A 12104-nucleotide genomic window follows, 5' to 3' on the forward strand; every position below is an offset into this window, starting at 1 on the left:
ATGAGCAGCATCTTTAGGACTCGTTATATATTAGGTAGTAGGAAAAATAAGTTTCAATTCCATTTGGATTGGCTTAAACTATAAACCCTTAAGGTAAAATGTAACTGTACAGTATCCAATTTGGCAGATTATAGGAAAATGGTAATATTTTGGCAAAATAAACTTTTCATATTTTCCTTTTCATAATAAGTGTATAAATAATGAAGTACTTGACATTTCAAAGACTTAAGATTCATATTGAAAAACCAGTTGTGAAATTCCTATAAGTCATTTGAGTTTATATTCTTCTTTTCCTTTATATTTAGAAATGCCTCCTTTCCTACTGCTTCGATTGTAGTTTGAAGAAAAATTTATTTTATAGTTTGGCTGTAGTAACTGTTGTCCAAATTTTATATAACCTCCATATTCTCTTGACGACTCCCCAGATCAATAGAATCCACTAGATGGCGCCCAGATCTGCCGCTGTGTCTTGCCTCCGCCGGCGGCAGATCTGGGAACAGCTGTGGATTGTCAAAGAGTGGCTGGAGAGGTCAATAGGATCCATGTGTAGCAGCTTCCTTAAGGTCTGCTCCAAAATGCTGTTAAGCCTGGTGCTCCTTCAAATTGTTACTGTAATGGAATCACCAAATATGGTCAACGATGGTGTGGTTTTGAGTATGAGAAAGCCTGCAATTTTGCCCTCTGAGACTTAGCCACAAGCAGGCAGACAGGCATGAGCTGTAGTCCACAGCCTGCTCACGGGCAAATAGCATGCTGGCGATTTAGAAGCTACTCCTTGATGCCAAAGTATTGATTTAGGCAACGACACTTCTATTTATGGGAAAGGGAAAAAGAGACAAGAAGAAGGTATCTAAATGGGAGAGATTATTTTAATATTAGCTTTCATGCAGGCAGTAATCCTCTCATTTCTGTCAGGCAGTTGAACACTCTGCTTGATATGCAAAATTGAGGATATATTCTGATGTAGATTTCAGAGAGTAGGACATGAGGTTATTTTGTTTTTCTTTTGAAATAGCACTGGGCAGTTTCATTTATTTCACATACGAAATGCTGAAGGCTTTGTAAAATTATTTTATACTTTATTAATATTCTAAAAGGGACAGATCTCTTCTCTCCAATTCAAAGTGGTGGATAATGACTTCGGCAGCATTCCCCTGCCTTTTACAAGTTTATGGAAGCCCATTTCTCATCATTAAGCTGAAGATGCAGAATAGAAAGGATGAGCCTTATTCTGGAGCTTGTCACATCAGTGTTGCTACTTAGGTGATTAAAAAGAAGCAGCGGGATCTTGGAGAAAACGTCTGACAAAAGGTAATGGAAACCCAGTAACGGATGAAAATCCTTGATAGATTAAGCATAACTGGCCCGGAAAACGCTCTCTACGAAGTACAGGTGTGCTTTTTAGCTCAAGAGCAAACATAAGACTCTATTCTGAGGCTCTTAAAAAACTTGACCTGCTCTGGCCCCACAAACTAAGGTTTATTTGAAGCTCCCTGAAGTTGATTAGACGCAGGAGGAGGTGTTTTTCTGCAGTTTAGTTTAGGAATTCAGTGGCAGCCAAGTGCTTAATGCAGCTGCTAGTTGGCAGGTTCAATGGTATGGAACTTCTTTCATTAAAAATCGGCAGGCTCCTTTTAATTTTGGTCAAAATAGATTTTGTTATTTTCAAACTTCCTGTGGAATAAAACAGAATTATTTCCCTTTCTTGTACTTGCCCAGCACTCTTATACCCGTTCCCATCCTCTTCTGTCATAACAATGGAAGTGTTCAATACAGAATTCTTAAAACTCTCCCTAGGATTATAATTTTGCCTTAGGGGTATACAATAGTTCAGCATAATTTTTAGAAAAAACATAATTTTGGGTGTATGGAAATTGTGTAGTAGTCACAGAACCTTCTCTTAAAAATGTATTAGTTAATTTTTGTAGGCTAGAAATAGACAAGGGGCATTATATTCAATTCTAGAAAGTATTTTGCCTGGTTGTTCAGTTTGTTTATTGTTTTGAAGGGGGAAAATTGATATACAGTTTAACCCAGAAGTAAAGTACTTTTTCTAAAATAAAACATTTATTCATTAAAATATGGTATTTCAATATGCAACTAGGAAAATAATGATTTCTGGTACATTACTCGTGAAAAACCTGAAAGTGACAAAAATGATGGCTGAAAAGCAGATTATGGTTAACCATATAAATCTCTAGAAGTAATATACTTTTCACCTCTGGGTGACACTGTTCAACTGCTTCTTGTTTTTTATGATTGTTTGAAAACCTGATGCTTCCTGTAGATGTATTCTTAAAAGAATCTGTTAAAGAGACATTTCCTCTATCTCTAGTTATCTGCTAAATAACTTTTTGGCACATGGATGTAAATTCAGTATGGTTGTGATTTGCCATTTTAATTACCAAATGATGACCAAATAACATTTAAGATTGTTTATATGGGCAGTTGGCCAGGTTAAAAGCCTGACTTCATCTCCCGGGGAAATGAATCTTGTACTTAACTTTTTGGTAGTTGTGTAACTAGAAAAAGCCATTGAAACACAAGGGAGTTTTGGTTTAAATTTGTTGACATTTGTAGACATGATTTAAATTCTACACATATGTTTCCATAGAAATCAATTTTATAAAAGGAGAATAATAGGTAGACTTTGGAGGGATTAATCTATTAAAATAAAAATTTAAGACTCTAGCATTGTTAGTTGAGATATTTTTCACTTTATTTTTATAGCTTAACTGCTTCAGTAGTTCCATTAAAAAAACCCTATAGGGCTTCCCTGGTGGCGCAGTGGTTGAGAGTCTGCCTGCCGATGTAGGGGACAGGGTTCGTGCCCCGGTCTGGGAAGATCCCACATGCCGTGGAGCGGCTGGACCCGTGAGCCATGGCCGCTGACCCTGCACGTCGGGAGCCTGTGCTCCGCAATGGGAGAGGCCACAACAGTGAGAGGCCCGCGTACCGCAAAACAACAACAACAAAAACCCTATAGAAATCTTTCTATATTTTTTCAGGAATCTTAATTCTTAAGTGATTATTTTAATAATTAAATATAATAACCATATTTGTAATTTTACTAAATGTATGAGTAAGCTTTTCTTTTTACAAACTAGGCAGTGAGTTAGTATTCTGTACCAAGAAACAAATGCACATGTTTGGTTGGTTTTTAAATCTCCAATTATTTATTTTAAACTTGGGGTTCATCTGAAATGCCAGAAGAAGGGGTTATAATGCCAAAGTTAATTTTGTTTTGTCATATACAAAGTAGTTAATCTAAAAATTATTGATTGATATTCTCCCTCTTTTAACTCTTTTAGGACTCAATATTTAAAGCAAAACTAATTTATCTAGGTGTTCTACTGCACAAAATTAATTCTACTGGGACTGGTCCAGACCAAGCCTCATTATGGAACAGTTCTTCTTGCTGAACTAGCCTAAGCCTGATTCTTACTGGGATACTTTTTCAAAATTATTTACAACACAGAACTTAACCCTTGAGATGCTGTAGAACTGACTTCAGTATTACACTTATTAGGCCACTTGATGGTATCAGGGGTACATTAAAATGAAAGTATGTCTTACCCTTGTTGGCGCTGAGACTCTTACATTAGGCAACTGTATTTATGTATATTGGAGGAATTTTTTAGTTTTGTGATTCATATACCAGGGCTGAGGTAGTCATTAAAAAACTTTTTTTCCCTTGTCTAGTATGTTTCACCATAAACATATTGCTGACCCTTTTTTCCTTTATACATAAGTGATGAATTTACCTCTTTGCCTGGGTGGGTGTATAGTTGTTTAGATCACCCAGCATGTTTGATGGACTTTCTTTGCTCAAATGTCTGGCTGAATCAGTTGGTTATTTTGGTGTTTTGTACATACATAGAGCCCAGGAGTATTGCTGTTAAACATCAGTTTTTGCTACAGCTACAAAAGTAGTTCAGCATCATGTATGCTTTCCTTGTGTGTGTGTGTGTGTGTGTGTGTGTGTGTGTGTGTGTGTGTGTGTGTAGTTTTCTTTTAATATCTGTGCAAAATATTGGGGAATGGATTTTTTATTTATTTTATTTTTATACATTTTATTTGGAGTATAATTGCTTCACAATACTGTGCTCATTTCTGTTGTACAACAAAGTGAATCAGCCATATGCGTATATATATCCCCATATCCCCTCCCTCTTGAGCCTCCCTCCCTCCCTCCCTATCCCACCCCTCTAAGTTGGGAATGGACTTTTTAATGTCAATTTTTATGTTCACTTTTTGCCTGTTTTGTAGTGGCTCGTGAGGATTTTCCACTGGAGAATCTCTTGCACTTTAAGGTTCTTTGCTCATTATGGGCGTCTCACCAAATTTTTTCCTTATTCAAAGGGCCTCATTTTCTGTTAGAATGTTACTAATATGGCACTATGTGTGTGTGTGTGTGTGTGTGTGTGTGTGTGTGTGTGTGTGTGTATATTTGTGGCTGGTAAAAATATTTATTTGGTGGTAGTGAGGAGGCACTGAGCCCCAATCTACCTGTGAGGTCTTCCACAGAGAATCATATGGTGCAAATTTGAGTATTGGTAGGTGTCTTTATGATGGAAAAGCAATAATTTAGTCTCTAGTTGGTTGCTTGATCTATATGCTAGTAAACCAACACCTTTCCCCCCACACCCAAGAACAGACAGATTTCCATTAAATTAGTAAATTGACTTGTTGCCTCAGTCTCACATAGATGTATACCAAGAACAGGTGTTGCAGTTACGTTGTGAGATCTAATTCATCAATTTAAACTCATTTTATCTGAAATACAATAAAAATTGCTAAGTTTTCCTAATGTAAAAATAGCCTAAATCAATTATTCTAGGCTATCATTAAACCACACTAAAAAACAAGATTAATAAGTAAACCTTTAGGTAATTCAGTGGTGCTTAATAAGGATATCCCATTGGTTTACGTAAAATTAAATTGTAAAAATCACCAATAGAGATCCTATTGTTTAAAATAAAGTAAGCTTCTTAAAAAAGCTTTGTAAAAACATAGATTGGCCAGTGAATTCTCCGTAATATAAGAGACTTAATAGAAACCGCTGCCTTGTGAAACTGAATTCTCCATCTGTAATGTGCTTCTGTTATAAATCCATTATAAAAGGTATTTACTTAGGTAAACAGCTAAGGTAAACTGCTTAGATTACCATCCCCATGTTCTTATTAGCCTACTACATTCACTAAGAAAGAATAAAGCTCTATACTTTGTGGACATTTAATAAATGTTAATTTTTTAATTAACAGTTTAAGTATAATCTCCAAATAGATGCAGATCTATTTTCTTTCAAACCCTTTCTCAGTAAGTAACAGATTTATGGTTCTCCGAAGAAAATGTGCTTAGAGCTTGGAAGGGAACATTTTACAATTTTTTTCCCCTGCATCTTCCCTTTGCACATATCACTAATCCCAATCAACAGTGAAGAGAAAACTGAAAAAAAAAGAACACCCCCCTGCCCAGTTTTCAATTTATTTTTTAATTCAGTTGGAAAATCCCCACTGAATGAGTTAAAAAAAATTTAAATGTATCCTGGGAACATGCCGTTCAGGATTTTGGAATGGGAACTTCAAACGAAGTTGGTAAAGGAGTCAAATGCGTAAGTGGAAACTCTGAGGAAACTGGCAGTGAGAGACTGGAAATCAGGCAGTCATTTACGTTTTACTCCACCACCCTCGGCAAGAGCGAGTACAAAGCGGGGAGCTGGCACGGCCTTGAGTCAGAATTCTCAGGAACTGAGCAGAGAGAGATTCCCAGCATCTGTTTCCTCAACTATCACCCAGAGGATACTGGTGGTAAATCACAGGGAATAAAAATAGCCTTAGAAGTCTAGTTCCAAACAAATGAGGCATGGTAGATATTTGATAGTGGTGTGGAGTCTCTTCTCTCAAAATTCTTCATTATCTAATTAACAAATATATTTTTATTTTTACATTAATGAGTTATATTGCTTAAGTCATTCATCAAAATGTTGAGCAAAATCTTGATATTTTTATTGATCTGAATCGAACTATTACCGAAATGACATGGTACTTGATATTAAAATCTGAACCTTGTAGTTGTGTAAAGGTTGGTCTACAACCAATAATCACAGATGTTAAAGCTTTGCCTCAGACACAAAAAACATGTATTTCTGAAATTTTAAAAAACCCTGCAAGCTTCTTACCATAATGTCAATTGCCAGTAGACTGATAAGATCTCTCTGCATTTTGGCTGCAGGAAATTTTATGGCTAGACTCTTACAATTTAACACAACTTAAGATCCTTTAAGGCTATATTTCACATATAAGGAAGTATTTCTTAGGTCTGGCTAGACTTGTAGTTTGATATTAAGTTATAGCTTCAGATTTTCAACAAAACAGCAGCTTTAATAGATGAGATTAGCAAATGGTGAAAAGTTCAAAGCATTTAATGGAATTGATCTACTAAATTAGCATTGAAAATTTTTAGTGGCTATCTTAAATATACATTATTATCATGAAAGAATTAGTCCAATTAAGCCTTTACATTTGGAAGATGCCCAGTCTGACCTTGTTCTATTCAATGTGAAAAGTGAGAGGGTCTCTGGGCTTATTTAAATTTGGTGCTAAATCAATTGGTTTGGGGACCCTTTCATTGCTTTTTGGAAAGGAAAAGAAACCCAAAGGCTCTTTATGTTGACAAATGGGTTATTAGAATTGTTATATATTGCAAATAAAAACAATGGCCAAAAAATAGAAAAATATAACCTTCAATAAATAGGTCAGAAGAATCAACAAGGGTTGGGTTGTTTTCTCACTATTTCTCACTACAACCGTATATTACTGTGTATACTGAACACATTAGTTTTATTTTGAAACTGAAATAATTATATCATGTTTAATATCAGGTTTTATTTAGAACATTCTGAATTAATAAATAACCAGCTAATTAAAAAAGAATCAAAATCTATGCAAATATACATAAAGAAATAATTATGGCATTTTCCAGAAATCTGCTTTCTATACATCCACAGTGTATTTTATATTCTATTGATATAGACCTCTATGACACCTTGAACATAAATATCATGAAAATAAAATTGAGTTTTGCATTTTCAGTTTAATTGTGCAAAGCTTCTGATGATGGCTGATTACTCATACTTATCATGAAATTGTGGGGTCCTGGCTCTGGAAGGGGCTTGCTTTCGAGAGGCCAGCTCCTTAATTCACAGGGGCTCATGTGTAGCCTTCATCACCGGAACCAGAGAGCTAGCTCTTTTGTGAAAGCATTTAGCAAAATATATTTTAGTTTTGTTGTTGTTGCTGTTATTTTTATTATCCATTACAATATTTAATGGTTCATTTCCCTAATCGAGGTCTCAGACCCAGCCATTTGGGGACATTTCTAGTGGAAAAAGATATATCCTTTGTGTAAGATGTCTTTAGAATTTGAGAATTGTAACTAATATACCTCCGGCTTTCTCTTCCAGAAATTGAATAATTCAGTTCTATAAACTGAACAATCCCATTTCATTTATCAACCCCCCAGCATTTCTAACTTCTCCCCTGAATGGTCAGCGAATTATTCATATCCATCTAAAATTACAGAACTCTAGGGGGGAGATTAGTGCTTTAGAGGGGTATACTGAGGAAGATGGGAAGATGATTTCATTTGTTCTTAAGGATTTATTGAAAGACTCCTCTTGCCAGAATCTGCTAGGTGCTGGGAATACAGCAAGGAAAAAACAAACTTGAGGGAGAGAACGACTTGCCAACAAATAATGGCAATACAATGTGCTACTGCTAATGTGAGTGTGTACAATGTGCACTTGTATGTCATAGTCTTAATTCCATATCCATTGTCAGAACAGTATTTTAAGCTGCTATTTCAGTGTCTATTGGTAGTCTGATTTCTATCCAAATACTTTATTTCCCACAATCCAGGTATACTTGCAGCACATTTTTCATACTAAGTTGAGGTCTGAATTTTGCTTCTGGATGTTTGTACAGTTTTATCTTCAATTGTTATTTTACCTTCTGAACACCCTTTTTCGCGTGCCCGTTGTTCAGTTTGTTGTTACAAAACATCATCTGTGATCTTCTACATTTAAATGTGTTGCTTATTGCTTGATAGCCAAAGCTGTAGTTAGCTAATGGACAGTTGTCTGCTCCTGGTCATATTTTCCCAGCCTGTCTTATAGGACAGGATCAAAAGCCTTCCTAAAGTCAAGCTAGGTTTCATTAATTTATTTCCTGTGACCTGCCAGGCCTGCCACTTTGCCATGTAAGAAGATGGCTGTCTATTACCAAGACAGGACAAGTTCTTTGTGAAGTCATATTGGTTATTCATGATCAGATAATTGCACAAACCCTCAAGAGTTCTGGTTATTTTGGTCCTTTATTCAGTCTTTAGGCATCTACTCAGTTCTCTGATTGTTACAACCAAAGTAGAGACAATAATTTTGTCATTCAGTGTTGTCAGGTGGAAAAAATCAGAGCAAGGGCTATCTGAGAAGTGGACAAGCTTTATTCATCCTGGTCACAATCTGTGACGTGTCCACATTAGCCCCTCATAGTCCAGCACTAATCATGGCATGATGCAAGCTTTTATTTTGTCACCATGGGCAGGTTTTCTACATTTATTGGTATGTAATACATAATTCAGGTTTATTGTAGTAAAATAGGACACAACAGATAACAAATTGATAAACAAAACAAAACAACAAACAAACCACCTGTAACACCCCTATCTAAAGATTAGGATTGTTAACATTTTGGTATACATATTTCTGAGGTGTATGTGTGGGCCTTTGTGTGTAAAATGTGTATATTAAACATGCATACTATTTTGGAGCTTCCTTTTTTTCACTTAGAACTATATAGAGTTCATTATTATAAGGTAATTATATCAAATAACCATAGAAATTCAGCTTTTTAGTACCAAATCTCAATTGTGTGTTTTTTTCATTGTTTAATAATACTTCCCTAATTCCCTGAGTAAAAAGAAACCTCTCCTTCATACATACATTTCTTGTGGCATTATCTCTTTTTAAATTTAAGTAGATCCCTCTTAGTAACTGTGGTCTCTTAGAGGAGGATCTGTACATGATTTATTCTTATGTTCCTTAAATTTTAGCTGCATAATAAATATTTATTTAATAAATGAATAACTGAAATCTAGCAATGGGAATTGAAATCCTGAAACTTTGTGTTTTGATTCTTAGACTTCTGCCTCTGCTTTTAGTTGGTAATTCAGTTTACTCAGGGACAGAAGGAAAATAAAGCAATTTCTCACTTAGCTGGTATGAAGTATACTGCAGAAGGCAAGACCACATGGCTGAAAACAGTTTCTTAATATTAACCTTTTTGGATGAAGCTCTTTCTGATATACTACAAAGCTTTATTACTTTTTTTAACAAGTGAAACCTTAGAATAAATGTTTAGAAAATACAAAAAAAGAAAAAAAAACCAACCTATAATTCTACTACCCAGAAATAAACCTTATTATTATTTCAAGGTGTGCCCTTCTAACTTTCTTTTCTGTGTATTCTTATGCATGTAAAATATCATTTTCACTTATATTTTTATTAAAATAGAGTCATAATGGTTTACTATTTATAACTTCTTTTCTTCACTAATGTAAACATCTTTACATGACAAATGTATGCCTAATAACCAATGTTGATGGTTGTATAGTATACTAGTATGGTGATATACCATAATTTATTTACTCTATCCTCCCCTAATTGGGTATTTAAGTTGTTATCTACTTTATACATTATACATTACAAACAACATTGTAACAAATAACCTGGTTCCTACATCTTTGGGCACTTGTCAAGGAAAGGTTTTAAATATCCTCTTTTAAACTACCAAAGGTTAGGTAAGCTTATTGTCCTTTTTCCTTTCATCTCAAAATAAAAATAAAATATAGCTTATTTGAATTTCGTTAGTGTATAAGACAGCCTGAGATTTAAAAAATTATTATTGAACCAGAGCATGCTACCCTAATTTATGGTAATAGAATTACTTTCTGTCTCAAATTGATTCTAGAAGACTTGTTTGGCTACATTTGGTCTTTTGTGGCATGCAAAGTGGCCTTCTTTCTCAGTCATATAAGAATCTAAATGTTCACGTTTCCTGGAAGAAGCTGATACCTAGCTAAATCTTTGTGTAATTTTATAAAAGTATAGGTTTGTGGAGAGATTGGTTTCTGTGATCAACTCAGTTCCCCAGTTTTCATTTGTGAGTGGGGACAGCAGGAATCACTCTTCTCATAGGGTGGTGAGAGTAACACTAATGGGAACAGCAAAATCACCATAGCTGGCTATGAAAATGTGGGCAGTATCACAGCACTGCCTTCAGTTAGAAAATGTGATGCAAGTTGCATCCATACTTGTGGGAGTCCTCTGTTATTCTTTTTTCTTTTAAATTTAATTTAATTATTTTTTTATACAGCAGCTTCTTATTAGTTATCTATTTTATACATATTAGTGTATATATGTCAATCCCAATCTCCCAATTCATCACACCACCACCCCACCCACTTTCCTCCCTTGGTGTCCATACATTTGTTCTCTACATCTGTGTCTCTATTTCTGCCTTGCAAACCAGTTCATCTGTACCACTTTTTCTAGATTCCACATATGTGCATTAATATACGATATTTGTTTCTCTCTTTCTGACTTACTTCACTCTGTATGACAGCCTCTAGGTCCATCCACGTCTCTACAAATGACCCCATTTCATTCCATTTTATGGCTGAGTAATATTCCATTGTATATATGTACCACATCTTCTTTATCCATTCGCCTATTGATGGGCATTTAGGTTGCTTCCATGTCCTGGCTATTGTAAATAGTGGTGCAATGAACATTGTGGTACATGTCTCTTTTTGAATTATGGTTTTCTCTGGGTATATGCCCAGTAGTGGGATTGCTGGGTCATATGGTAATTCTATTTTTAGTTTTTTAAGGAACCTCCATACTGTTCTCCATAGTGGCTGTATCGATTTACATTCCCACCAACAGTGGAAGAGGGTTCCCTTTTCTCCACACCCTCTCCAGCATTTGTTGTTTGTAGATTTTCTGATGATGTCCATTCTAAGTGGTGTGAGGTGATACCTCATTGTAGTTTTGATTTGCATTTCTCTGATAATTAGTGATGTTGAGCAACTTTTCATGTGTCTCTTGGCCATCTGTATGTCTTCTTTGGAGAAATGTCTATTTAGGTCTTCTGCCTATTTTTTGATTGGGTTGTTTGTTTTTTAATATTGAGTTGCATGAGCTGTTTATATATTTTGGAGATTAATCCTTTGTCCGTTGATTCATTTGCAAATATTTTCTCCCATTCTGAGGGCTGTCTTTTCATCTTGTTTATGGTTTCCTTTGCTGTGCAAAAGCTTTTAAATTTCATTAGGTCCCATTGTTTAGTTTTGTTTCTATTTCCATTCCTCTAGGAGGTGGGTCAAAAAAGATCTTGCTGTGATTTATTTTATAGAGTGTTCTGCTTATGTTTTCCTCTAAGAGTTTTATAGTGTCTGGCCTTACATTTAGGTCTCTAATCCATTTTGAGTTTATTTTTGTGTATGGTGTTAGGGAGTGTTCTAATTTCATTCTTTTACATGTAGCTGTCCAGTTTTCCCAGCACCACTTATTGAAGAGGCTGTCTTTTCTCCATTGTATATCCTTGACTCCTTTGTCATAGATTAGTTGACCATAGGTGCATGGATTTATCTCTGGGCTTTCTATCTTGTTCCATTGATTTATATTTCTGTTTTTGTGCCAGTACCATATTGTCTTGATTACTGTAACTTTGTAGTAGAGTCTGAAGTCAGGGAGTCTGATTCTTCCACCTCCATTTTTTTCCCTCAAGATTGCTTTGGCTATTCAGGGTCTTTTGTGTCTCCATATGAGTTTTAAGATTTTTTGTTCTAGTTCTGTAAAAAATGCCATTGGTAATTTGATAGGGATTGCACTGAATCTGTAGATTGCTTTGGGTAGTATAGTCATTTTCACAGTATTGATTCTTCCAATCCATGAACATTGTATATCTCTCCATCTGTTTGTATCACCTTTGATTTCTTTCATCAGCGTCTTATAGATTTCTGAGTACAGGTCTTTTATCTCC

At 35.3% G+C, this 12104-nt stretch overlaps 1 long non-coding RNA gene across 1 annotated transcript in view; it reads left to right on the forward strand.

The window, feature by feature from the left end:
• Window positions 1-708: 708 nt before the first annotated feature.
• The window catches only part of LOC116756683, a 44277-nt gene continuing 32881 nt past the window's right edge, over window positions 709-12104 (forward strand). Inside the window, exon 1 of the long non-coding RNA XR_004350733.1 lies at window positions 709-1311. This is a non-coding gene — a long non-coding RNA (uncharacterized LOC116756683). The remainder of the gene's footprint in view (window positions 1312-12104) is intronic.

The sequence above is a fragment of the Phocoena sinus genome, chromosome 7, assembly GCF_008692025.1.
Source record: "Phocoena sinus isolate mPhoSin1 chromosome 7, mPhoSin1.pri, whole genome shotgun sequence".
In the NCBI taxonomy this organism is placed as follows: Eukaryota; Metazoa; Chordata; class Mammalia; order Artiodactyla; family Phocoenidae; genus Phocoena; species Phocoena sinus.